This window comes from Aphelocoma coerulescens, chromosome 23 (assembly GCF_041296385.1).
Source record: "Aphelocoma coerulescens isolate FSJ_1873_10779 chromosome 23, UR_Acoe_1.0, whole genome shotgun sequence".
Taxonomy (NCBI): domain Eukaryota; kingdom Metazoa; phylum Chordata; class Aves; order Passeriformes; family Corvidae; genus Aphelocoma; species Aphelocoma coerulescens.
The window spans coordinates 5,254,137-5,281,014 of NC_091036.1; the positions used below are offsets into that span (position 1 = coordinate 5,254,137).

The 26,878-nt window shown below is 49.9% G+C and overlaps 2 long non-coding RNA genes across 2 annotated transcripts; both read right to left on the bottom strand.

Annotated features, from left to right (window-relative positions):
* Positions 1 to 4,505: 4,505 nt before the first annotated feature.
* Positions 4,506 to 7,857, bottom strand: LOC138098163 (uncharacterized). Its single transcript, XR_011146555.1, has 4 exons — positions 7,594 to 7,857; positions 6,965 to 7,065; positions 5,773 to 5,931; positions 4,506 to 5,587 (listed from the first exon to the last, which is right to left on the bottom strand). It is a non-coding gene; the product is annotated as an uncharacterized lncRNA (long non-coding RNA).
* A 5,414-nt stretch (positions 7,858 to 13,271) lies between these two features.
* LOC138098162 (uncharacterized) lies at positions 13,272 to 18,627 on the bottom strand. The gene is made up of 3 exons (XR_011146554.1): positions 18,335 to 18,627; positions 16,692 to 16,905; positions 13,272 to 16,177 (listed from the first exon to the last, which is right to left on the bottom strand). It is a non-coding gene; the product is annotated as an uncharacterized lncRNA (long non-coding RNA).
* Between the last annotated feature and the right edge of the window lie 8,251 nt (positions 18,628 to 26,878).

Sequence of the window (26,878 nt, forward strand, 5' to 3'; positions counted from 1 at the left end):
AAAAAGAGAACACAGCAATCCCCCAGTGCAAGAGGTGTGGCAGGCCAGGGCACTGCTCGGACTATTGTAGATCCCGGACTCATGCTGATGGTCGGCCATCGCCAGGAAACTTCCGCCGGGGTGCAAGGAGGGGGAATTGCTGTCCGATGCAGTCGCTCCCCCAGAGAGTGGCACAGGTACAGGCACAGGCCTACCCAGCCACCCTAGAGACGGCACCCAGGGATCAGACGGGTTTGACGTCCACACCGCAGCCGCAGTCGTCTTAGACTCTAGCGGTATTTATAAGGTTCCCTTGGATGTATATGGACCCTTAGCCCAGGGATCCAGTGCAATGCTGGTGGGAAAACCTGACGTTGCCCATCAAGGAATCTTAGTGCACTCAGGAGTTATTGATGCTGACTTTAAAGGTCAGATTTGTGCTATGGTCTCCACGCAAAAACCCCCTGTCACTATTCCTGAATGACCTGCCTTGCTAAATTAGTGCCTTTTAAGTCTTGTGTCCCCAGGGTAGAACAACAAACTCACAAAGATAACGGCAGTGGATCTACAGGACTTCTGCAGGCCTTCTGGACTGCAGACATCTCTGACCAAAGGCCACAGATGACACGTACCCTGATCCTGCTGAACACCCGTCCGCCCTGGACTCAGCTTTGAGGTTTGATTGATGTGGGTGTGTACTAGTTTGAAAACAAACCAGTGGGAGGCACCAAGTCAGAATAACAATTTAATGGGGAAATTAAAGAAAAGGAAAAAAACGAAAAGAAGACACTGGTTCAAACTGACAGAGTCAAGATTCAACCTGACTCTCTGTTAGTCAGGGTGGTGGTAGCAGTCTGGTAAAATGGTGGCTGCACTCCTCTGAAGCCGTGATCCTGTAGAAAAGGGTCTGTTCTTCCTCAGAAGGTCCAGTGGTGGCTGTGTGGCTCCTGTCCTCTGGAAATCCAGTGGAAAGATTGTTTCTGGTGTTCAGAATCTCAGATTATATCCAGGATGGAATGCTTGGTTCCTCCCTCTGGGTGGAGCATCTCATAATGGGGTAATGAGTCATGAGGCCAAGTGTTGATTAGGCTCATTAACAGGAGATAGTCCGGAGGGAGTTATCTGGGAGTCATCAACAGCAGATAGTCCGGAGGGAGTTATCTCTGAGTCATGGGGCAGGACAATGATGGGCCATTAACAGAAAGATAATCTGGGGGGAGGAGGCAAGGAAACACTGCCTCACCTGATTTCAACAGCTCATGAGAACCCAGGACAGGGTGCTGATGTAACTATCATCTCCTTCTCTGCGTGGCCTCCCTCACGGCCTTTAGCCCCGGTGGGAATCGGCCATCGCAGGATTAGGAGGAACCACACAGAGCTATTGAAGCGAACGGCCTGTGGTGGTGAGGGACCCAGAGGGACACACAGCTACAATTAGGCCTTATGTTGCTACCCCTTCCCTTAACCTTTGGGGACGGGATGTGTTGGCAGCTTGGGGGGTACGGATTGGGACAAATTTTTAGCAGGGGTCACTGTGGACAAGGGCGCACAGTATCCTACACTGCCTTTGAGGTGGTTCATTAACACACCAATCCGAGTCAGACTCTGCTCAGTTAGTTGAATTAAGGGCTTGTTACCATGGCTTTTCAATGATTCTCACAGGAACCTTTGAATTTGGTTACTGAAGCCGACTAGAAAAAGCTTTGTATACCATTAATCACCTTACAGTACCACAAAATTCAAATAATCCTGTTCTTCTGAATCATTTTTTCTCATTGCAGTGTTCAGGTGAGACACAACTGCCCCGGGCAAAAGTCTGGGTGCAGAATTTACTCACTAACCAGTGGGAAGGCCCTCATGAGCTTATCGTTTGGGGTCGTGGGTATGCTTGCGTTTCCACAGATACTGGGGTACGGTGGCTACCTGCAAAATGTGTTCCCCCTGACCTACGGCACCAGAGGCAGAACAGGCAACCTCCAAATGATGACCAGAATGCCAACCATCCAAATGGCCACCAGAATGTAGATCATCAGCCTAATGACTCTTCTGATGATGACCAAGATGTCAGCCATGAGGCAGATGGTCCTTCTACAAGCAGAGACTGGGATGGTCCTTCCACAAGCAGAGACTGAACTTTAAAATTCTTGTTATGGAGTCAGATAGTTAAAGCCTTAAGGACATATTTAGAATTAATAACTGATGTAGATTTCTATTTAGGATTAATAGTAGAGTTGTTATATTGTAAAACAAAAAAGGGGGAATTATAGATACCAAAATGCTGCTAGCGAGGATTTTCTTGCTATTTTCTAAGTCCGTGACAGACTTTTCTCTCTCACAGAAGAGGTAGCAGAGTATGTAAACAACCAAGCCACCTGCAACCTTGAAAAGTCTTGTTTATGGTATAGTAGAAAAATATTTTGACAATGGATGTTTTAGGATTTTAGCCAATCCCCAAGGGGAGGCTGATCCTTTGTCCAATTAGACTATGAAGAAAAAGGTCTATAAAAGAATTTGCAAAGTAATTAAAGAAATCAATCTTGCTGCACAATTCCTGCCTGCTGGATCTTCTCTCCTCCTCCTCCCTATGGCTACGGGACACGGTGATATACCCTAGGGCCCAGGCCTGCGGTAATAATTATTGAGTTCTATAAAATCATGGAATGGTTTGGGTTGCAAGGAACCTTAAATCTCATCCCATTCCACCCCCTGCCATTGTCACAGACACCTTCCACTGTCCCAGAGTGCTCCAAGTCCCGTCCAACCTGGCCTTGGACACTCCCAGGGATCCACGGGCAGCCACAGCTTCTCTGGAGTGCCAGGGCCTCCCCACCCTCACAGGGAAGGGTTTCTCCCTAATCTCCAACCTAAACTTCCCCTCTCTCAGTTTGACTCATCTATTCACGTACATTTATTGACTACTTTCAGCCCTAATAAATATCCAAGATGTGTCGCTGAAGGTTCAGATTACATTTTGGATCCAAACTAGGTCACATTTGCTTCCAAAGCCAAAAATAAGCTCTTTTTCCAAACCCACAGGATAAACAGAAGCCTTTCCATCATCATGGAGCATTCTTCAGCCTGATGTTCCTTTCAGAGCACAGACCCTCTCATGCATAAATGCCATGGTAGGACAAGGATTCAGGAGTGGCGGGTTAATGTAATAATGTTTTGCAAAATGAGAAAAATAATCAAATAAGCCCTCAAATGGAAATGTTGGCATTCACTCCCAACAGCGCAGTGTCAAAAAAAAGGAGATTATAATTACCTCTAAGGCTCACAACAGCAAATGCAGTTTCCCACAGGAGTTTTACCTCCATAAATTAAAAAATATCCTAATTCACAGGTATTGGCTCCATTAAGCCCTATAGAAATCCTGCCACAGTCCTACAAACTGTAAAACTCATAATCCCCCCCTCAGACCTCGCAGCACTTGGGGGGTCTCCCGAGCTGAGGAGCAGGGAAAGCTCTGTATCCAGGTGCAATTCCCTCACTTTCAGCCCAGGATGTGCTAAGCAGGAATGACAGATGCCTGTGGACACTCTGGGAACCCTCAGCTGCAGGGTCTCAGAGCACATTTCAGCTATCACAGAGTGATAATCCCTCCTGCAACACCCACAGTCCTGACTAAACACGAGAGGAGAGACCTGAATTTCCAGGGATGGGGCCTGGGCTCGGCTCAGGTGCTGGTTTTGCTCCTTTGTGAGACTCCATGAAGCAGTACCAATATCGATCAATGCCGTTCTTTGGTTACTTCATTCGTGTTGTGCAACCCAAGGTGAAGGATCTCACCCTGCCCCTTTATCCCCAGGGTATTTTCTAGCAACTGGACGTAACCAGGGATGGGGATGGACTCAGGAATCTCATGGGACTGCTGGTTCTCTGCTTTCACTCTGAGAAAAAGCTGATGGGTTCAGAATCTTTTCGAACAAGTCCCTCATGCACCTTGATCCAGAGACCAGTTTTGGTGCTGAGGCTTCCCAGGAACCCCTCATGTTCTGCAGCTGCCCCCAAATTGGCAATTTCCTTTTAAAACCCCCCCAGTTTTATCATTTGCCTTTAAGATCAGGGCTGTGGAATTAAACAAAACCCACAGCAAAACAGAAGCATCTCCCTGTTCCTTGCCCTTTCCCTGCCGACCTGTGGACTCCAGGAGGAATGTGCAGGTAATTGTGTGGCTTCTTCTCCTTTGCCTCAGCTCCAACCACAGCCACAGCACTAATAAATGTTATTTACAAGTGTTTTTTGCTCACCCCATTGAATCACCATGCCCGAGGTGTGTTTCCAGGTCCTGACTTCCCCTTGGGATTTCGGGAAGGGGCTGGCTGCTGGCCACGGTCTCTTATTTAACCACCCAGCCTTACCCTGCTCTTTCATTTGCAAACCCACAAGGGTGTGTGAAGAGTTTGAGTCATCTCTGAGTCAGCTCCTCTCAGCACACAAAACCCGAGGCCAACAGCTGGAGAAAGGGAATTATTCTGGATGATGGAGAATAAATTGTCCTGGCACGAAGGCCTGAGGCTCCAGGCACGATCAGTCCTTGCAGAGGTTACTTTATTTAAGGGGAGGCTGAATTTAAAGGGGGAAACATGAAGAGAGGGGAAATGATGGATCTTTGCTCACTACAGACCCCGAGGAACAGCCACCATACCGCAGCCTCCCCCTCTGGAAGCCCCAGCGGTGGTGTCAGGCAGCTGAGGGAGCAGCAGGACCTGATGGGATCCCTCCTGGTGCTGCTGAGCCAGAAAACATCCCAGATACCTTAGAAACAGGGAACGGTTTGGGCTGGGAGGGACCTTAAAGATGGTCTCATTCCAAACACCACCATGGGGGGTTGATTTGATCTTAACATGATCAGAGAGGTTGTGAGAGCAGTGAGCTTATGGGGAAGGACAAAGTGGTGGAGCAGGAAAGATCCACAAGCTTTTGGGCTAAAAGCCTCTCGGGGGTGGCTGTGGGAAGATGCTGCAGGTGGAAGGAATGATGGAGCAGAAGGGTCTCTGCAATGGGGAGCGAGTGGGAACCAGTGCTGGAGAGCCACTGGAGCCAAGAGCACAGCACAGGCTTCGCTGCTGGCATTGATTCTCCATGGAAAGCATTTAGCCCTGATTGCAGCAGGTGTCAGAACAAACCCCTTCAATTAGATCAAGAGAGAGAGACTCGATGGGGAGGATGAGAAAATCAAGAGAAGCCATTTCATGCCAGACCCGCTTGGATCTGGCTCTGCTGGGCCTCAGGCTCTGACAGATCCCAGCTCATCCCACTGGGGTGTTTGATTCCAGGTCAGTGTCCTTGCTCCTCCTGCTCTTCTCCTCTGCTGATTTCTGATACTTAGGAAATAACCAGCTGGAGCAAAACTTCCATTTTGTCAGCTTTCCTCATTACTGCTTCTTGGGATTTTAAGTCTTCAGATATCTGATAAATAAAAATCCTGCCTTCCCACACAGCTCTGTGTCCTACACCCACCAACAAGCGAAAATAATAATTTTCTTATACGAAAACAAAAGTATAATCAAATAGTGTTTTTCTAGATGCCTGCTCACACTCCACGGTAGGAAATTAATTCCAGAGAGAATCTTGCTGAACTCCAAGGCCTGACAAACTTTTCATCCTGTAATCATTTTTCAGAGGAAGGGAAAACAAAATACATAAAACAGACAAATGGAAATATCACTAATCCCATCATGGCCGCAGAGGAAAGGGTAATAAAGAGAAAGATGACAGAGTGGAATTGTTCCACAGCGAATTTTCAGCTCAAGTTCTTTATCTCCTGAGCTTTCCAGCCCACTGCCTCACCTGGAGCTCTGCTGATGGCAGCCAAAGGTCTGCTTCCACTTCCAGGAGCTTTTGCCATCCCTGAGAGATTGTGCTGGAGGAGCAGAACAGCACAAAGTGGGGAGAAACAGCCGGAGATGCCACCACCATTCAGAACACAGGAAGATTTCGGGGTTCAGACTGAAAGAAGGGGATTTTGGTCAGATAAATAGAAGAAATTGCTCCCTGTGAGGGTGGTGAGGCCCTGGCACAGGGTGCCCAGAGCAGCTGCAGCTGCCCCTGGATCCCTGGGAGTGTCCAAGGCCAGGCTGGATGGGGCTTGGAGCACTCTGGGATAGTGGAAGGTGTCCCTGCCCATGGCAGGGGGTGGAATGGAATGAGCTTTAAGGTCTCTCCTAACCCAAACCATTCCATGATTCTGTGATTTGTGGATTTTTGTTGAATTGTTGAGTTTGTTAATACAGGATCCCAGAATCATTAAGGTTGGACAAAGCCTCCAGGATCAAGCCCCACCACGCCCACTAAACCTCATTGTGGCATAAGGAAGACAATTCCCAGCTTCCACAGAGGAAGGAAATCCCCAACTTTGGTGGCATTGGAAAATTTTAGGAGCATTAAAAGCCTCCACAGGGAGCATTAGACACTCACCCCATTTACACTGTGCACAGTAGAACTGGACTTAAACCCTGGCTTAACTGTGAGTAAAATGCTGAAATGCTTAAATGGACTGAGGTTCTTCACAAGGAACAGAATCTCTCCTTTCATACCACAGCCTCAATAAAACATCACTGATTCAGCTCCAGCCACAAACCACCATTCAGGCAGTCCTGCAATTGAGCTGTGGCCATCTCGTCTTCCTCTCTGGAGTCTGTGGCTGGCAGAGGAGCTGAGCTGCAAAGAAATTACCCCCTCCTCCAAAAAAACCCACCCCAAACCCCTCAAATCAACCCCCAAAAACTAATTTTGTGATAGTCAGCAACCAACCCTGTCAGCAAACTTTTCACATCCACCAATTATAGCTCAGTCCCCCCTCACTGTCACTCAAGTATCACCTACAAGATCAACCAGACCTTTATCCAAGTGTTTGGCATCTTTCTTGCAGAAGGATTCAAGGGATCTCATAGAGGAAAGCTGGGTTTAGTTTTATTTTTCTGTTTTAAGTCTTGCTTATTTAAGAATATTTCTCTCAGTGGTTAAACCCCCAGTGTTTTACCTGTTGCAAGGCAGAAAAAGCAGCACCGCTTGCTCAGGAAAGTAGCTAAAAAAACTCCCAGAGGTCCAGATGATTTATTCTCTCTTTGGTCCTTCAGACTCCTATTAAAAAATGGGTGAAGTTTAGCACTCTGAAAATTAATTGCTGACAACTTCCTGCTATGATGTATCTCTCCAGAGGTTTTGCTGGCAACTGAGAGTTGCTGCTCTGCACATCTGTACTAAACACTGTCTGCTGGCCATAAATCCCACCCGCTCCCCCTAGCCATGTGTGCCTCTTGTCCCATATATATTCCAAATGGGAGTGAGAGCCAGCTGGAGAGGCAGGGGGAGAGGGGAATTAGCCAGGCAGGCACTTCCCAGCCAGCCACAGAGAGCCCCAGCACTGGGCAGTGGCTCCAGCTAACGAGGAGGGCGAAGCAGAGACAGCCAGAGCTTTATTGATGATTTGGGACGACCATCAGAAAGCCCAAACAATAAAATCACTGGAATTGCTGCTTCATGCATGCAGGCTAAACCTCCTCCAGCTTTCCCCATCATTTCATTTCCCCCCCCTCGCCTTCAGGTAAAAGGGAAAAGCTGTTTTTGAGTGGAAATAAAAAAACCAGTGATGCCACCACCAAGCACAACCTGTCAAACTCCAGGCTCAGAGAGCTCCGAACTCCTTTTGTTCTTTTGAATGGGGCAGGAAAAGAGGTAATGCATGAAAAATGGAACAAGGTGTCAGTATTTATATCCACAAAGCCAAGGCAAAGGAACAGCTCCTTGATAATGGCTTTCCTGCTGCCAGCCTGGGAGTCCTCAAAGGGAGGGATAAAAGCAGAGCATGATCCAAGCAGCTCAGCTCGTGCAGAGGAAGAAGCTCATCTGAGACACGTTATTTGCCAAGCATGACCTTTGTTGGCTTGATGGGAATCTCAGGAGCTGGAGGTCTAAAGGTCTTTGGCACCTGGGAGGGGGAGCAGCACCCTTCACACGTGTGGATTGTCAGCCACACCACAACCATTGTTTCAGTTTTCTCTCTCATTAAGAGCCGATCCTTTTGCAGGTGAGGAGAAATGAGCAGAAAAATGTGGATATACCTTGGATTGATGTTTTTGACTTGGCTACTCTTGAGTTATTTCGATTTCCTCGTCCCACCTCTGGCAGAGCTGGCACTGCAGTTCCAGGAGGGAATCACTGCTCCCGCTCAGCTGCCGAAAACTGAGCGCTCTCTTCCTCATCTGCCGTGTTAAAATCCTTTCTCAACAGCTCGGGACCCACAGCTTGGTGCAGTTGGGAGTGGAGCCTCAGGGAAGCATCACCCACCCCCTGCAGAGGCAAAGCAGGGCTCCAAAGTCTCCATTGCTGAGTTTATTGTAAGGATAAGATCTTGCTCTCCCTTGCAGAAAGCAGACGCAATGAGGACATCAACCAGCAGGGAGGAAGGGTTGTTTAGTGTGTAAACAGGAATAATGATATTAAAACGAGTGATGGAGAGTTCAAGCGGAATATTGGGGGAAATATCCACCACGGAGAATCACTGAGCTCTGCCAGTCTCTGATGGGGAAAACACTCCTTGGCATGGTGAAAGCATCAGCCCTCCCTGCTCCAAAGATTGCCCCAAAGACAGAATTTTTGGTCAAGCCAAGTGCCACGAACCCTCCCAGCCTGTGCCATGCCTGTTTCCAGGGCTGAGGAGACAAGGGGAGTCTGAATCTCCTTCTCCTGCTTTCTTGGTGTTTTCTTTAAGGTGAACAGCTCCTGCCTTTCCTACCTGCAAACTCTGCAGTGTTTTCCAGCAAGAGCTGCCCCAGGAATATAAACCAGGCAGATTCGTGCAGAAAGAATGACAGGATTAAGTTTTGTTTTATGTTTCCTTCCTCTCAGGTGCTCTTGATGCCAAGAAGAGATGCAGATCCAGAAGGAGTGGAATATGACTCCACGATAAAACAACAATAGGTTGGATTGAACCATTTTAGGAGCGAGAGTAAATTTACAAAGAAAAAAAGAACCAACTTAAAATATAAATAGTTGTAGCAGGAGCACATCCCAAGGAAGCAGATGGTACAGTCTGTTTCACTCATTAGTTTTCAGACCAGATGTAGAAATTAGAAGTGATAAACAGCGTTTCTCTTTCAGGATCCAAAAGTGTTTGAAACACTGGAACAGGGTTGAGTAATTGCAGGGGAACATTCACAGAGGGATCTGAAGTCACTATTTCAGCACAGTGTGGTTTTTGTCTTTTCAAGTGAGTAGTGATAGGCCATGTTCCTTCATATGAGAAGGAAAATAGAATCAGGAGATCATGGAATGGTTTGGGTTGGAAGGGAATGTAAAGGTCATCCATTTCCATCCCCCTGCCACGGGCAGGGACACCTTCCACCAGACCAGGGTGCTCCAAGCCCTGTCCAACCTGGCCTGGGACACTTCCAGGGATGGGACAGCCACAGCTTCTCTGGGAATTCCATGCCAACCCCTCACCACCCTCACAGGGAAGAATTCCTTCCCAATATCCCATCTAACCCTGCCCTCTGGCAGTGGGAGCCCACTGCCCCTTGTCCTGCCACTCCAGTTCCTGACGTGGAGTCAGTTAGAATCCATCTCATTCTAATTTTCAGTTAGCATTTTTTATTATCTGCTTATTTATTCCATTCCTTTGTCCCCACACACTGCCCAGGCTCTCTGAAGGATGCTGTCACGCTGGACAGGCCGAAGCTTGGGAGATCCACAGGCATCCCATCACCCCCAGACAGAGCCCCAGTTCCTGATCCCCTCTACCTGCAACACATTCCCCCAGCTCTCTGATCAGCTCACAAGAATTAATCAATCTCCAGCTCCTGTTTTGTAGAGCAGACAAAACAAAATGTTGCTATTCCCATTTCTCTCTTGGCTCACAGATGGTCTGTGACTTCACAGGAGCATTAACAACCCCACCAGGCCCCCCAACCATCCATTATTCAGGGAGGGGAAGCGAGAGGCAGGGTTTAAACTTCCCCCAAATTCATGGCTGTGCCTGCAATAATGACTTTGCAAAGGCAAGAGGAAGCAGAATTGTTCAGAACGATCTTCTCCCAGCCCAAATGCACAGAGATGGAATCACAGAATCGTTAAGGTTGGAAAAAACCTCCAAGATCATCAAGTCCAACCTTTGAAAATCTTCAAAATCTGCACAGCTTTAGTGCTAACCAAGAGAACTTTCTGCAGCCTTTCAAAAATTATCACAACAGCACTTTTGGGGCAAAAAGCTGCAGTTTGGCATGGAAAGAATTTGTTTCCTTTTGTGTTGGAACAGGCAGTGCAGAAAGAATGGTCTGACATTAACAAAGAAAGGCATTCAGGGTAAGTCCGAAACAAAGAATGGGTTTCCTTCCTGGTGGACTGTGAAGCACTGCAGGGAAAACAGCACTGCCATGAGGAGAAACGCTAAATCCAAAGATTCTCTGGGAAAATGGCAGCTCCAGCTCCAGCATTCAACCATCCCCAGCCCCTCCTGGCTGCAAACCTCCCAGCACAGCTCCCCACATCACAGCAGCCTCTGTGCTCAGGGCACCAGGGAGGAATGGCCTTGGATCCCTGGGAAACCAGGTGCTCCAGGCAATTTATTCTATTTCAAGGAGAAGAGATTCTATGAGAAAAAAAAAAAAAAAACAGAAATCAATGCTTCTCACTTGAAAAATGGTCACAAGTCATAAATCCCATTTTGCACCAGCACAGCTGGGCTCGGTCTCTGCTCCCTCCCACTCTCCCTGGTTACAGGGGTGTTGAGCTCCTTGATTTCAAACATATTTTAAGGAAGAGCAGACCAGGCTGCTGCCAGCACACTGCACCCTGCTTTGGCTGGGCTGAAGACTTGGAAAAGCAGAGAGCTCAGGACTTCCACCTCCTCTCTCCGGAGCCTCGGGCAGGGCACCCTCAGCAGGGCCTGTGGCAGCAGCACAGCCCAGGGGTGCTCTGGCTCAGTCTGGAACTACACCAGAGACAGAATCACAGGGTTGTGAAGGCTGGAAATGCCCTCCAGAATCGTCAAGTAATTGATGATTTGACCAAACTGTGCCCTCCAAACCACGCTGTGAGGACTTTGGACACAGGCTGTCCCTCACAGCCACAGCTCTCAGCCCAGCCACTCTGCATCCCCCCACTCAGACACTCATTCCCCGCAGCAGCATCCTCTGGCCTAGGAACAACATCTGCCAAAATATTTCCACAGCCCTTCCAGCAGGCATTCACGAGCCTTTCTGGCACAAATGCACACCTGGAGCCATTTCTGTGAAACCATTTCTTTTTAAACCCAGCAGGAGAGAACAGCTGTATTTTATAGGGTTTAGGCTTTATGGGGAGCAGTGAATTTATTTAATTGCAATGTGGCAAGAGCACAGTTCTGCTTCTCCACTCCAAGGAAAGGCTGGAAAAGTGTCCGAGTGTTGCAGGGCAAATTCCCCAGTGCGTGGGCAGAGCTGGTGACATTACACACGTCCCCTCCTTTATTAAAAGCCTACATTAAACAGGGATTTAATTCCATCTACTGCTCTCAGTCCCCTCCCTGGAGTGCTCCTGTGCAGGTTAAGGTGAGAGGCACAGCTTGGTTGTGGCACCCAGCCAGGGTGCTGGGCTTGCTCCAACACCAAGGGACCCAAAAGGACCCGAATGTCACGTCTTGAGTTAAAAATTTCAACACTGCAGCTCTGGAGCAATAAAAGAGCAGATGGAAGCAGGAGATCAAAGAGGTTGTGCTGCAGAGAGCTGCTTCCAGGAGAAGTTACTCAGCACCTTTCGACTTGCAAAGCACCTCATTGTGGCAGGAGGGTTGGAACAGAATCCCGGAATCCCAGACGGGGTCAGGTTTATGGGACCACAGAGGGTCACCTGCTCCAGCAGGGCCATCCCAGAGCACAGGGCACAGGATTGAGTCCAGAGGGCTCTGGAATATCCCAGTGAGGAGACTCCAGCCCCTCTCTGGGCTCTGTTCCAGTGCCCCCAGTAAAGTTCTGCCTCCTGTCCAGGTGGAGCTCCCTGGGCTCAGGCCCTACCCGTGACTCTGGTGCCACTGCTGGGCCCTGGGAGCAGAGCCTGGGCCCTGCTCTGACCCTCCCTGCACCCAGGGACACCCAGGGACACCCAGGGACAGCCAGGGACTGAGGGCCCCTCTCAGCTGGGGCTCCTCTCGAGGCTGAACAGCCCCAGCTCCCTCAGCCTTCCCTGGGCAGGGAGATGCTCCAGGCCCTTCCTCATCTCCCCAGTGCCCCAGGAGCTCCCTGTCCCTGCTGTGCTGAGGAGCTCAGGAATGGACACAGCAGCCTGAGGACAGCACTGGCCAGGAGATGGGACACTGCAGCTGGGATTTGAGGTGGCTCGGGATCATCCCCAAGGATTTCAGTCCCGGCACCTGCTGGTGTTCCCATTGCCTTTGGTCTTGCAGCAAATTCAGCTCCACCCTGAGGCCTCACTGACCCCTCCAACCCCCAGCAGAAAACACCCAAACCAAACCCCTGCCCCATCCCTGGAGAGGCCAGCAGGGCTATTTACAGAATATCTGATTGCATCTCTCTTTGCACCCCCCCTTCCCCATTACCTCATGTCTAGGGCTTGATTTCAATCACAGCCCTATTTTCACACACAGCCCCAGCTATTTTTAGGGCTAAATAAGTAAATGGCTCATAAATAGCTTCTTGATTCCTACCAGTTCATGTTGCTCTTACATGTCCTACTTCTCTCCTCTGAAACTTTTGTCCCTCCCTGGTGACAACGTGTCACAGGGAGCTGTGCCCTTAAGTGTTTTCTAACGAGGGAAGTCAGGGAGGGAGAGGAACCAGGTTCCTGTAATTGCCTCAGCAAAGAGCCCAACATGCACTTAGACACGAGGATTAGGGGGCCTGGGTGACAACTTAATTTCACACCGCTCATGATTAGACCTGGTAGGAAAATTGATTTCTCTCCCTGCACTGCCCACATTCCAGCTCGGAACAAGCCACCCAAACTTTTCACAAAGGATAAATTGATAGAGGGAAATTAATTTCAAATTGGGTTTTCTTCAGCTAATCAAAGGCAGCCTCCTAATTAAAGCAGTGTGTAAACAGCAGAGGGAAAATGCAACTGCTGTCCTCTCCTGATGCTTCCCACCTGGATGGATTTGCCACACTGCTCAGGCCACAGGAGGAGGATGTTCTGCTCCTTAAAAGAGTGTGGAATGCTCTGCTGCGGGGTTCTGAACGGAGAGCAGCACCAATAGGGGTGGAGGAAGGAAGGAGCTGTGTGGTTCCTCCTGGGCAGCCCCGAGAAATGTGAATCAAAGTCACAAACCCAGCCTAGGTACCAGAAGTTGGGGTGAGGGCTGGCTGGGAGTCGGAATATTTGACACTGCACAGGTTTCCAGCTGGGAAATAGGGACAAACCCCCTTCCCTGCCAGTGCTGCTGGGAAATCTGCCCTGGCAGACGTGTGGCACTCAGGGACAGTTCTGCCACTCCAGGCTGGACCATTTTAGCCCCTCAATGTTGAGCATCTCCCACAACGTCCATCCCAACCACCCAGCTGCAGCAGCAAGTTTCTAACCCCATATCCAAAGTTCTATGATCCCATTGCTTATTTTAGGTCAACCTTCTTTAAAGAAGCCCAGCCCAAAACAGGGTGAGAGCAGCCTCCCCTACCCCTGAGACCTTCAGGGGACTTAAAAAACTTCAAACACTGAAAAACACACCAAGCAGCAGCCAGGCCAGGAGAAGAAACGTGTTAATAATGATGACAGCAAGAAAGCTGCAGCACAATCTGCTGCTCGGTGCCACGCCTTTGGTTGGAGTTAATCTTATTTGCTTTCGGAGGGTTTCTCAGGTTTTCAATAAGCAGAACATGAAAGCAGTGACAGGTTCAGCAGGTGCCTCGTTCCAGCAGGGAAATCCTGCTCTGGCAGTGAGGTGCTCAAACCACAAGAATGTTCTGTGCAGACTCCCCAGCACAGGCTGCTCCCACCTTTCCCTGTGCTTCCATCCCGTCCCTAGGGGAGGGTCCCCGGGGTCACCCCAGCTCTGTTTTGAGGTGGGCTGAGCAATCCCCACTGCAATTCTCTGCTGGCCCAGGACCCCTCAGCTGCCCCAGGGCTTCCCCAAATCACAGTGACACCGTTTCACAAGTTCTGGCACTGTGCACAATGGAGAAAAAAACCCAAACAACTCATGGCCACGGAGTCTCCAGAAACATTTTTGGGACTGCAGGAAGTACAGGCAGCTGCTGTTACGTCTCATGTGAGCTCCCTGTCCCAGAAAAGGGTTATCAACAACTTTTCAGGTGACAACTTGATTTGTATATTTATTCTTAAATACAGAGAGCTCTCCTAGAGAGGTGCCAAGTGACATTTGAAGTGGCATCCTTCTTAAGCTGAGAAGGACTGCTCTATAGTTTGCAACTTACTGTAGATGTTTGCTTGTCAGGGAAGGCTACAAACCTATTTTAATTAAAAGTGGAGCTGGGGACTGGCAGCTGAACTGAGCTGCTTTGAAAAGAAGTGCTGAGAAGAGTCTGGAATGAGTTTTAAGTTTCTAAAGTAGCCTCATGTTTTATATCAAAGGAAAGAAGGAACACCCCTCAATGGCATTTTACACAGTCACTGCAGGACAATGGACTGAAAGCCGAAGGTTCAGAATAATTCCACTGGGAATTAACCCTCCTGTGGGATGTTTGTTTTATCAGCCTGATGCCCAAGGCTCCTTACACTCACATTGTGTCTCCAACAGGCACAAATCCCCTTCCTCCCCCCAGCCATCAGAACCACGGGGCAGGGAGAGGGAGAAGAAAATTGGTTTGATTTGATACACTTAAACTGAATTTGGCATTTTAAGGAACAGCTGCACTTTTCCATGGACAATTAATTGAAAATGAAGCCCTGGGCTTCCCTGCGCAGCATCCTAAGGGGAAAGGGAGGAATGTCATCTATTGCTGTCCTTTGATGACCCCAAAACCAGGGCTGTGGGCCACCAGTGACTCTGTGCCTGTCACAGTTTGGCCACAGCTGCTCCTGCAAAAACATCTTGCACCAGCTCTCCAAGCACCACCTAATTGAAACATAAAAACACACTCCAGATTTTTTATAGCAGATACAAATACTGCTTCTCCTCCTGGAACATTTGAACGTTCAGGAGGAGAGCGTGGATCAATAATTCTTCTATTAGATAATTGAAACCTGCCTCTTGATTTACACTAATGCACTTGTTAAGCAGTAAGTGATGTGGCTGTGGGCAGGCCCGCAGTGCTGGAGCTGGGCTTTGATTCATGGGCTGGGAGCAAGTGAGGGGCTGGCCCAGCTCAGCTCAGCCAAGCCCAGCTTTGCTTTTTAGAGGGCTTTACCCACCCAACATCTGCCTGGGCAGCTGGAGCCATCAGGGCTCCTCAGGGCAATAAGCTCTGATTCTTGGATTTAAGGCGTCATTCTTTCTACTTAAATAAAAAGCATTTTTAAACCTCTGCCAGCGACCAAAGAGCCCAAAGGAGGCTCCTTCAGGCAGCCCTGGTGCTGATTCCCCTTTCACAGCCCCTGCTGACCTTTCACAGCCCCAGGACAGGGCAGGTCCCACATTCAGCTCTGCGATCCAGGAACCCCTTTCCCGAGCTCCTCACCCCAAATCCAGAGCAGGAGGGCAGCCCTGTGCCCAGCAAGGAAGGACAGCCTTGGGAAGTCCTTCCACTGACACACCCCAGGCCGTGCCAAGGACCAGCACTCGGCCAAGCAGTTTGGTTCATCAAAGATAAACACTTTGGCACTGCCTGGAGGGAGGTGGGAATGCCGGGATCACCACGGGACACTGCAGCAGCTCAGCCCTGGCTCGGGGCTCGCTCAAGGCAGAGCTCTTGGTGCAGTTCTCATTGACTGCATCACTCCTGGCTCGAACTCTGTGAAAAGTTCAGCTCAATTGTACTTTGTGGAAAGTTAAGCCATAATCAATGCATGAGCAGGCAGCCTGGTTCTGCTCCAGCACAAGCACGATTAATTCCCATCGGATGGGAAGCAGCAGGATCTGTCTTGCACTCATTAGCGCGTTACTCAGCTCCTCAAGGAGCAAACACTTCATGTGCCATTTTTGGTCAGAACTGCCTGATCAGTCATCCCCAGTGCCTCAGGGGAAGTCATGAATGTAGGACTTTTGCTCGCTAGAAGGGGTGGTTGGAAACCTGATGCTCCAAGGTCTGCCCACAACAGGAAACAAAAGCTGCCAGAAAGGTTCACCTCGAGCTGGCTCATGAATCACCTGCAGCAGGAAAGGACCTTCAAAGGCTGTGCCCAGAGGCGCTGGCAAGCACAGCTACACAAACAAGGTTGTGAAGAGCAGCTCCAAAGAGCCACCTGAGCTGTGTGGCTTCACCCCAGCCTTGCCTTTGCCTTGTTTACCCAGCAGCTTGTCCGTAATCAGAGTGGATAACGGAGTAAATCCCTTCAATTACACTTGCTGGGGCAGAGGAATGGTGACCTGTGGAGCACAGCTCACCCCCTGCCTGCCAGCACAGCCTCCAGCTCCTCCAGAGGGTCCCACCACCCTGGATTCACTGGGGGACAAGGGGAGGACAATGCCATTATTTTACTGCCCTCTGATAACAACATGCAAACGCACTCGAGCATTAAGTGAAGCTGCCAGGCAGCCATGGGAGGTGTAATTAATCCCTTGCTTATTAAAGCCTCTGGCATCTTAAAGAAATGCTGACAGCATTCCAGGAGCAGTCATTCTCTAAGTGTGAGTCCTTCCCCAGCCCCTCCTCACGGCTTACCCCAAACAGGAGGCATCCAAGGGCCTGGCTTGTGAGATGTGGGCTTTTAATTAAAGCAAGGTGGGTTTGGGACACATGGCAGAAATGTCACCAGCTCAGTGCCCACCCATTTCACCTGAGGGGAAGGATTCAAATATGGACCCCTCCGATTATTTGGCCCGGGTTTGTTGAAAGGCTTTTCAGTATTTCGTATTTTCTTCCCTTCCTTTTCTTTCTGAAAGAGGAAAGCACGAAAGGGGAAAAAGTCACCTTTTTCCCCTTTGTAGGACCCCAGTGCTCCCCTCCCACTCCCACCCAGCCAGGAGATAACCCAGGGATGTTTTCAGCTCTCCTCCCACTCCCCTGCTTGTCCAGCAGCAGCTGAAGAAGCACCCACGTGCTCACAGCTCAGGACAAGAAGGTGCAAGGAAATACCCCAAGGAAAGTCGGATAAATGGAGCCAGTGGAGAGTCTGTGCTGGGCTCCCCCCACAGCACCCAAGCTCTCCCAGCACGGCAGACACCAGCGATTGCACCAGCCTGGAGAGTTTCCAGCTGGTGCCAAAGCCCAGCTGGACACAGTTATCTCAGTCTAAGCCTAATTGTGCACAAAAAATAAATCTGAAAAGCAAAAATCTGCATGTGCTTCAGTGACCAACTACTGTGAGCAGACAGGGCCAGGGGATCTCTTCACGTTCTTTGCTTCAGCAACTGCAAATAAATGCACCAACATCTCCTCAAGAACAGAGCAGAAGTCAGGACAAGTCCCTGCAGCTGCAGAAAGATGTGGGAAGATCCCAGCAGACTGTGCAGGCTTTATGTCTCAGCAAGGAATGAGGGAGGTTATAGTGACAATTAAGAATAGAGAGAGCTGGCAGAGCTGCACTTCCCTTCAGCAAGGCACAGATCCTGGAGTTAAACAGAGGTATTTTAATGAGAAACCTGCATTAAGTGAGGTCTGGGCAGCACACAAACAACTGCTGATAAGAACTGAGAACACTGAGGATCCCAGGATGGTTTGGGTTGGAAGGGACTGTGAAGATCATCGTGTTCCACCCCCTGCCATGGGCAAGGACACCTTCCACTATCCCAGATTGTTCCAAGCCCCATCCAGCCTGGCCCTGGACACTTCCAGGGATGGGGGTTCAGTCACTGGCATGGTCAGCCCCAGCCTTCCTGGGAGCATCCTGAGCCAGTGCCCTGCCAGCAGCTGCTGGACAGGGAAGAAGACACCAAAGTCCTTTCCCCTTAATGAAGATTCAGTATTAATTGTTGCTGATCTCAGTCAGGGCCAGCAGTGGATCAGCTGAGCTGGAAGGTGTTGATGTGTTGCTCTGGAATGATCCGGCACTGATGGGTCTGACAGGGTGGCACCGACCCCGTGGTGGCAAACACTCCCCCTGCACAGGTCACCTGGGGTGGGCAGCACAGCTCTGGGCTTTAAAGGGGCACAGGGACACCAGAGGGGCTGCAGAAGTGGCCCTGTGCCAGGCACGGGGCTCCAGTGCCTGTTCTGCTCTCCCTGAGCCCCCGCCCACACGGAGGAGTTCACAAAAACACCCCCAGGCCTTGCAGACACAATCTGGTCTCCCTTTTTTTTTTGGACATCCCAGGAGTATCCCTTCCCTGTCACTTTGCTGGATCGGCTTCTGAAGTGATACTTACAGGAGTTATTCATAAAGTGAACAAGGGGTTTCAGAGTCGAACATGAAATTGCTTTTATCCACTGCACAAAATGACAAATCAGGCAGCAGTGCTGATGACTCCCTGGGAAAATCCACCTCCAGGAGGGCTCCATGAAGTTTCCTAATGCAGTCAGGGAAAGCTGCTGGGAAGGAGGGAGGCGAGAAGGGGGTCAGGAAGAGCTGCCTGATCTCAAACACGCTCCAGAGCAAGTGTTCTCAGCTTGTTCGCTAATCTCTTGTGACTGATCGCTGAACCAAATCCTCCTTCCCAGACAGAGAAGAAAAAACCCCAACAGGGCAACACTTCAACAATAAATAGGATGTCAATTAAACACGAGAGCATTCACCTGCACAACCAGCTCGAGGATGAGCCATTGATTCTCCCACCTGAGCCTGGACTCATCACACCTCTGGTTGCTGTGATGAAGTGTCTGAAAACCCCAGCAGGCAGAGAACAGCTTTCACAATGAGGTCACGGTGCATCTCCTCTTAGCTAATTGTTTCTTTTTATTTAGATAAATAAATAACAACTGTCACAATGGCCTGCAAATGGATTTGATGAGAAAAACCTATGGGATGAGTTAATTCACAGAGCAGATCCCAAGGTTCTGTCCCTGCCCCACCGTGTCTGGCTGAGCAAAGGCAGCTCAGATCACCTGGATGTTTTACAACTCTCCTATGGGAGGAGTGTAACTCCTCAGATTTTTGTTGAAAGCCAGAACTCAGGACTTTCTTAAAAGGAGGTCTCTTGTACAAATGGAGGCTCTGCCCCTTCAGCCTTGAGCAGGGACCCCATCCAGCCCTGGCCAGTTTGCATTGCCCAGAGGTGGGGCTGGGATTCCCTGCTCCAGAGCTCCTTCTCCTACCTCCAGCTGAGCAAACACTCATCCATCTTGGAGTGTGGGCTTTCAGAGCTTCACCAGGAGAGACTGACAGAGCTTCACTGAAAGGAAGTGCCTGGCTGCAGACAGAGCCTTGGTGGAGCCTTCAGTAGATTGATGCCAGGCTCTGCTCTGATCTGTTGGGCACCTTCATTCTGGGCTGTAAAGCACTTTGGGATGACATTGTCCCTCTGCGTGTGCCTGCAGCAACACCCCCAGCCCCTGTCATCCGCCTGGGGATGGTGAGCTGAGCAGACAGATGCACACATGGATTCAAATTGTAGCTCCTGGGCGAGTTCCAAAACACAGGTGGTGATTTCTGGACACTGGATATGTTATCTGCTGAAAAGCAAAAATTACAGTGATCAACCAGAAAGGAGCATTATCTTCCTTCCATCATTCCTCCTCTGGAAACCCTCAACAGGTCAGCTGCTTCCGAGCCTGCCCCGATCAATCACTGCAAACACTAAAAGCGGGGAGATGTCCTCCTTCCAGCCATTTGTCAAGTGGAACCTGGCAGGTTTTAGTCCTTTTATTAGTTCTGCTTGTGAGAGAAATTCACTTGAAGCCAATGCTTAATGCAGTGAGGACACAGTACATATTTCTGTGGGAGAGAGGGCTGTTACCCTGAATGCAGGGGTGGGAAGAGGATTCACAAAGCCCTGGGCTGGAAGAGAGAGGAAGAGAGAAGAAGAGAAAGGTGTCCCTTGCCTCAACCTGCTGTTCTGGACACACATTCCTTTATGCTGCACTTCAGCCTCTGCCTGAAATGTATTACAAGTGGGGGAAATGAAGAGTAGGTGTGTGGTGGTGGAAGGAAACAGAGCGAGCCCAGCACAGGCTGTGTGAGCTGCACCTGCTGATTCCTCCAGAAGAAATCCTGGATGGAGAGAGAGGACACAGAGGTGCAGCAGGGATGGTGTCACAGGCATCCCACCAGCTTTTCATCCATCCAAGTCCACACAGACTGCCTGGCATGGATCATTAAAGCTGGAAAAGACTTCCAGGATCATCAAGCCCAGCCTCTGACCTAATACCCCATGGCCACTAAACCACATCATGGAGTGCCACATGCCTGTGTCCCTCCAATGTGGCTTTTCCCAGTGTTACACGTGGCCCCAGAGCAGGATCGGCTGTACCTAAACCCCCTCTAATATTCTTTAAGCCTAGAGAACTCAGGCACAAAGGGATTATCAGAACTGCCCAGAGACCACACAGAGGAGAGCATGTCAAATTTGGGAATGGAGCTTTTATCTCCTAAAAACCTCTCTGGATCAGTGCTCAGTGGTTTACGTCAAACCTTTTTCGGCTGCACAGCAGCTGCTGGAGGGGTTTGGGCTTTCCCCTCCCAGGCATTTACACCGCGCCCGGCACTGCTGCTGCAAACCCAGCACTTTTAGAACCTCAAAAGGAGCAGTGCTGGGTGAACGCTGGGAGAGGAGGAACACAAACGGGACACAGCCCGCCTGGGACTGCTCTCTGCTCCCTCCTTGCTCGCAGCTCTCATTATTTTCCAGCAAGGGCAGCCGTGTTTTCCTCTCTCTCGCTTGTCAGCACGAGCTGACATTTGAGCTGTGCTGATGAGACCTACCAGGGTGAGACACATGTTTGTGGTCGCTTTGGGCGACCAGCTGCCAAGGCCTTTAACTGCTCCTTTTTGATTTTCCTGCCCAGCCGAGCTCTGCGCTTCCCTGGCAGTTGGAGCTGCGCTGCCTCCCGGGGATTTGTGCAGGAGCAGGGGCTGCTCTCACCTCAGCCAGGCTCTGCTCTGCTCTGGGAAGGGGCTGATGCTTTGTCTGGGGGTGCAGGGATGCTGGCTGAACCCAGGGGTGGCTGTGTCCTGCTGCACACTCAGTTTTTGGGGAGCACAGCCACGCTCAGCTGGCTCTGTCCCAGCGGCTCCATCTCCTGCAATCCCGATTAGTGCCATCCCTTTCTGCCCTAAGGCACATGAGAACATTGTCAGGATAAGCTCCAGCAGAAGCTGTGATCGTGATGCCACTCGTCGGCACAATGTCACTCTCCCACTTGTCCCAGTGGCGCTCTCCCAGTGGGAAACTGGCCGGTCCCCTGGGACTGACTGGGCAGGGAGAGGACTCTGCACAGGGACAAGGCTCCAAACCCCATCCCCTGGCTCTGGTGCAGCACTTGGACAATGTTTGACATCAAACTCTGTCTGAGCTGCCATCAATCACCAAATTCACAGTGCCTGAGTGAGCCACGTGTCACATCCCAGACCCTGTCACATCCCAGATCCTGTCACATCCCAGATCCTGTCACATCCCAGATCCTGTCACATCCTGGACCCTGTCACATTTTGGATCCTGTCACAGACAGGATCCTGTCACATTCTGGATCCTGTCACATCCCAGGTCCTGTCACAGACAGGATCCTGTCACATTTTGGACCCTGTCACATTCTGGATCCTGTCACATCCTGGACCCTGTCACATTTTGGATCCTGTCACAGACAGGATCCTGTCACATCCTGGACCCTGTCACATTTCGGATCCTGTCACATCCTGGACCCTGTCACATTTTGGATCCTGTCAGATTTTGGATCCTGTCGCAACCTGGTTCCTGTCATATCCCAGGTCCTGTCACATTCGGGATTCTGCCACATCCCAGGTCCTGTCACAGACAGGATCCTGTCACATTTTGGATCCTGTCACATTTTGGATCCTGTCACATCCCAGGTCCTGTCACAGACAGGATCCTGTCACATTTTGGATCCTGTCACAACCTGGTTCCTGTCACATCCTGGACCCTGTCACATTTTGGACCCTGTCACATCCCAGATCCTGTCACATCCCAGATCCTGTCACATTCTGGATCCTGTCACATCCCAGATCATTGGATGGGGACCCCGTGGTGCTGCTGCCCTAACAGGGGTTTGCAGCCACAAACAATTCGGGCCTGGCTTGATTTTGCTTTGCACATTCCCTGACAATTTATATCAGTGCATAAACCAGAAATAAAGCAGAAATACTCATTTCTCTTTCATGGACAGGTTTCATATTCATTTTGCAGGAGTAAAAATGAAACACAAGATGTGAGATGAAGGTGGTTTTAAGGCAGACATCCCAGATCGTTTAATCCAGTGGAAGTGTGACCATGTGCCACCTGTGTTGAAGGAAGTCCCACACCTTGTGACCCAAGAGAGAGGGGAACATCCAAATGAAAAAGATAAACCCACAGCATCCCCAGACCATCTTCCTTATGTCCATCCTGCTCTGATACTCCCAGAAAAGGCAAATAAACATAACAGTAAAATCCAATGTGCCCTGTGTGGACACTGATGTGTGCCACAGATCGAGGACAGCTTGTTTTTCCCAGTATGAAGCGCTACTCGGAGCTGTGAACGATTTCTGAACTGGAGCTGTTCTAATTAGTGAGGAACATTTAGGTCAATTACAACAGCGTGCTGGCCACTACAATTACTGTTATTAATTGTATTCGATTACACATTTGCAACTATTAAGTACAGTACCTGTGTGGGGTTTGAACTCAGCAGAAAACAGGGAAAAGTATTTAACACAGAGAAATGGCCAGGTAATGCCAGGCTAAATCCACCCCAGCCCCATGCATCATTTATCTCCTCTCTGCGTGTGCCTGGCTGATCCAGCACATGAGAGACTCAAAGGATTTGTTTTCCTTCATCCTCTTTTCTCTCTGGACCAAAGCCCTCTTTCCTCAGCTGTCCTGAACCTGCTGAGGCTGCTCGACTGCCCGGGCACGTGGGCAGCACCTCACAAGGGCAGGGCAGGACAGGTGATTTATCTCTCTCACAGGTGCCCATGATGCCTTTTCCTGGTCTTGAAATCAAGAGTCAAACACGGTTAGAAGGGGAAAAGGGATTTTACCTTGGGATTTATTTTAAGGATCCTTAGGTGCACACATCCAGGTCATATGCACTGAAATGCACCCCACAATGCACCCCCAAAAGATCTGGTATATCATTATAGGTGTTACTAATTAGCAGATTTATCAAAGATTCCCCAAGGAGAGGCTCAAGTGAGCCCCCCTCCCCAAGGAGCCTTCCCCTGGATGGTTCTATCTGAGTTTACAGAATGTGTTCTGGAGAGGACCTTGGGCTCTGGGGCACACTGATCCCTGGCTACGAAGCTTCTAAAATGTTGAGTCTCTCAGCTTGACAAACAAGTCCAAGAATGGAGGCAAAAATCACTTAGAGTACAGGATTTGTAGAAAGGTATAACAGGGGTTTAAAAGAAAGGGCAAAAAATCTTCATGGCATCACCCAGAGCAGGAAAATGCTGCTTTGTGGAGGTTCTGGCCCATCTTTCCCATGGCTACAAAGGCTCTTGCATTCCCTCCCCCACAGCCAGGACTTTACACTACTTAAAACAGAAATTCACTTTGAAGAAGTGTTTCTGTGTCCTACGATGTTAAACTGCTAATGGGAAAGGAAATGTATTCATGATTCACTGTATAAAAGCAGCCTTGGAGGAATGCAGATTGTATTTTCCCTCTGCAAACATTTGATCATCCCAATAAAGGAGCAGCCCCACCTTTCCCACCAGCTCCGTAAATCACAGGGAATGGAAACAACAGGTTTATGGTTGTCACGACGGTCGTTACGCGGGGTTTTATGGGTTCTGGAGAGAGGGGGAGCCTGTTTATGGGCACGAGGTGCCTCCTGAAGGACTGCGGGACTCTCTCGAAGTCATCCTGCTGCTCGAGTCTCTGGTTTAATATGGAAATGATCCTCCTGATTCAGCCAGCCCCTGGGCTGTGATCGCATTCGCCGGAGCTCCAGGCTCGCCTTCCCAGGCAGTCCCGCACAGGCAGGGAATGAGCAGAGCCTCAGTGGGTCCCGGCGGTTTTCCAGCCCTCATGCAAATCCCTGCTCTAGGATCTCATGGCCTGGGGCTGCTGAAGCACCCACACACCCGAGCCCCTTCAGGGTACGGCTCTGAGCTGCTTCTGTTACCATTAATTAATTCCATTGATTGGGGTTTGAGCTTACAGCAAGGATCAAGGCCGTGTTCCACAGCTGGAGTAGAAGGCAGCTTCAGTCCAGGAGTGGTTTTTATCACCACGTCCCATTCCCTGGGGAGCTGGACACTCATCTGCCACATACTCGGTATCCCCAGGAATCATAAAATATCCTGAATTGGAAGGCACCCACCAGGATCCTCGAATTCCACCTCTTGGGACCAGCAGAACTCAGGACTTAATTCCTGGGGCCACTCTCAAGGCTGCCTGAGACACCAACAACCCTTTGGAAGGAGGTCACCTCTTCCCAGGCAGCTTCAGAGGGAGCTGGCAGCGACCACCCCTCGCTTTTCCATCCCCTGAGATGTGCTGCACCCTTTTGTACCTGCAGTTTACTCTCAGCTTCCAAACCTCCAAGGAGACGCTGTCTGCTGCCTGGGCTATAAATAAGGCCAGCCAGTGCTGAGCCAGAACGTGTGGCAGTAATTTGGGTGATGATTTAAGGTCTGAACGCTCCTCCCAAAGCCTGGTCACCCCGAGTGACGCTGACACAGCCACAGCTGACACAGCTGCCCACGGGACAGCACCGCAGGGACCTGTCCCACTGCAGCCCTGGGCTCACACTGCCCCCTCCACCATCCCTCCCCTCCATCCCTCTGGCTGTAGGAGCTCTTTATTCCTCTACCAGAACATCTTTCCCCCTTTCTCCACAGGATTTCACCCTCTGGAATGACTCTGTACAGTGAAATATCCGTATCGTAACCCTTGGAAATGGTTTCATTTTATTGGAATCTCCTGCCTGTTTTACGGCCAGCTCTGCAGATGAGCTGACAATAAAAGAGGAGGAAGAGGAGCGTTTGAGAGGGGCTGAGCAGCTCCAACCCCTGCCAGCTCAGTGCTTCCCAAGGAAGCCCCCAGCATCTGGCAGGATTGAGGTTTTGCACATTTTTTTAAAACGCTCCCCCTGGTTTTTTTGCAGTATAAATTCAGTTTAACAGCAGAGCGAGGGTGCAGTGGTGCTCAGGGCAGGACGTGCTGATGAGCTGAGCCTCGTGCTGCAAGAGCAGCCTCCCTGTCCACCTCGCCTCCTGCCTTCTTTGTGTTTTAATACTTAGCCTTTTCTAAAAATAGCCCCAGTTCTTAGTCCTTGTAACATGGTCTTCATAAAAAGTAGTTCTTAAAGATCTCTTAAAGCTTTGCTTTAGATTTAATAAGCTGGACAAAGTGGCCATCCCAGGAAACAGGAGAAGAAACTCCCAGCTCCTGGTGCAGGGCTGACCTCAGAGACTGAATACAAACATTCCCCACAGGGTAATGCCAAACGCAGCTGCTTCAGTAAAGTAATGAAGACAATAAATCAGGCGCCCATTTAGCACCTTTTCCCCAGTAGCTGCTCTCCATCTTCCACCAGGAAGGGAAGGAATGACAGATGGAAGTCGAGCTGACCCATGGGAACGGTGAAAAGCTCTCCAAACCAGGCTGTGTGAGGAGCTCTCTGCCTGCTTTCCCCAGGCTCAGTGACACCAGCTTTGCATCAGGAAGGTGTTGCTGCACCTGAAATTTGGGTTCCAATCCCACAGCTGCTTATGAAAGGTTTCCCCCCCATAAGCAGGTGCAGGTATTGGGTTCTCTGACCAGTTCCTCACTGCTGTGATGTCCCAGCCTTGTTCCTGCCCCACTGGAGCCAGGATGGAGAACCAGGACAGGACCTGACCCAACCTCCTGGGCTATTCCTGAGCTCAGTTTAATGGCACTGCCCCTATTTGCAGTGTCTGTGCATCCTTGCAAGTCACCGATCTGGAGACGGGGTGCTGAGCAGACCTGTGAGGGACTCAGGCTCGTAGAAATAAATGGCTTCAGAATGAAGACTGTGAAAAGATTAATCTCTTTAAACTTATCAGGAAGAAATTCAAAAGGTAATTTGATTATAGTGCACAACCACTTTCACAGGAGGAAACTATCAGATACTGAGGGCTCTTTAATCTGGCAGAGATGAGCACAGAGAGAATCTCTTAGTGGAAATTAAAGGCAGGCAAATTTGAATTCAAAATAATGGGTGGGTTTTTTTTCAATGAGGTAGTGAATCACTGAACAACCCGGGAGCGTGGACTCGCTGTCAGCTGGGCTTGGATCTCTTCGCAAGACACTTCTTGTAGGGAGAAATTCAGAGAAATCAGCTCAGGGATCTCCAGTCCACAGCCAGAGCAGTGGGGATGACTTTACCCTCTGTGTGAGGGGCTTTGGACCCCCCCGGATTCGTGTAGGGTAGATGAGGAGATGTTCATCCACTGATTTGTGTTCTCAGAGCTAAAGGAAACCAATGGCAGCTGAGGAGCAGAGCCAAGGAACCCACAGGCTGGGATGATGCTCACTCCAGAAGAGGAAAATAAATGGGAAGAGGGACCCCCAGCAGCCAGCCCAGCACTGAGCACAAATCCCAGCAGCAGTGGGATGCACCATCCCAGATGTCCCGTAAGTGATGCTCCTGTTTGGCAGGATCTCACTCAGGAACAGAGGCACTTTAGAATTGATTATTTCCCTCCACAGCAAATTAGCAACAGAGTTTGGATGTTCATTGACAGGAAAATCTTCACATCCTTTATATACTCCTGGGTGGCTTCCCCCTGAATCCAGATATCACATCATTTATTTAACTTAGAGAGTAAAGTAATTAATACCAGGGAGTTC